This window comes from Pteropus medius, unplaced genomic scaffold (genome assembly GCF_902729225.1).
Source record: "Pteropus medius unplaced genomic scaffold, Ma_sr-lr_union100, whole genome shotgun sequence".
NCBI lineage: Eukaryota > Metazoa > Chordata > Mammalia > Chiroptera > Pteropodidae > Pteropus > Pteropus medius.
Window position 1 is genome coordinate 3,571,684 of NW_024346065.1, and position 1,061 is coordinate 3,572,744.

At 39.8% G+C, this 1,061-nt stretch overlaps 1 non-coding gene across 1 annotated transcript; it reads right to left on the bottom strand.

The window, feature by feature from the left end:
- Positions 1-228: 228 nt before the first annotated feature.
- On the bottom strand, positions 229-333 carry LOC120612809 (U6 spliceosomal RNA). Its single transcript, XR_005655546.1, has one exon. It is a non-coding gene; the product is annotated as a U6 spliceosomal RNA (small nuclear RNA).
- Between the last annotated feature and the right edge of the window lie 728 nt (positions 334-1,061).

The window sequence follows — 1,061 nt, forward strand, 5'->3', positions numbered from 1 at the left end:
GAACTAGGTTCTGGTTCTGGACATTAGCTGTGTATCTTTGGACCAGCCATGTAACTTTTCTGGGCTCCTATATTTTTCAATAAAATTAGGAATTGGAATTAGATGTTCTGTAAGGGCACTGCAGTAATACATCCCACCAATTTTTTTTTCATTTTTATTTTTCAGTTAGAGTCGACATTCAATATTGTTTTCTATTAGTTTCAGGTGATATATATGTGACATTTATATAAAAATATGGGACACTTCCACAAATTTGTGTGTTATTCCTGCAGAAGGGCCATGCTAACCTCTGTATTGTTCCAATTTTAGAACATGTGCTGCCAAGGCAAGCACCCACAATTTCTTGATGTGGTACTTTTCCTCGGGTGCTTTGTACCTTCTGCCTCATTGCACGCTCTCATCCTGCCCCCAGCCCTGGGAATGGAGATTGCTTATGGAGAGGAGGGGAGTGAGAGAAACAGAATACCACACTATGTCCTCCTGGCCTCACTCACTCGAGAAAAGACTGCTCCCTCCATCTGGTGTTCTACCTGGGGTCAAAATACTCTCCTCACCAGAGATGTGCTGTGTGTGGCCTTAGGGAACTCATGTTTCTTCTACCCAGTTCACCCTTTAACAGTAAAGAAAGAAGAGAAATCTTTATCTTCAGCACATTTCTAGTGCTGTAAGGTTTAATAAGAGATAAGCATGGAATGGAAATTAGGCAAGTTTGCCAAGTGTTGTAGATGGGAGGATATTGAAGAAAAAAAGACTGCTTCTCATTTTAAGGACATAATAAAAATTAAAGCTATACCATATAGAGAGAATCGAATAGACAATTGGGTCCTTTAAAGGGAAAACATTAAACCAATAAGTTAAAAACATTCTTGTTTTTGTGTCGTCATGACTACCTAAGAAAATATAGGGGTTCACAGTGTTAACACATTGTTATCCATCCATGAATCCTAAGGCATAATTAACTCACAGGGATGTCTCTGGGGCCTGCATTTTGCATAACCCTGACTTTGCCCTGATTACTTTTGCTTGGCCAGCAGAGAGACAGACATGTGCAAAATGTCAAG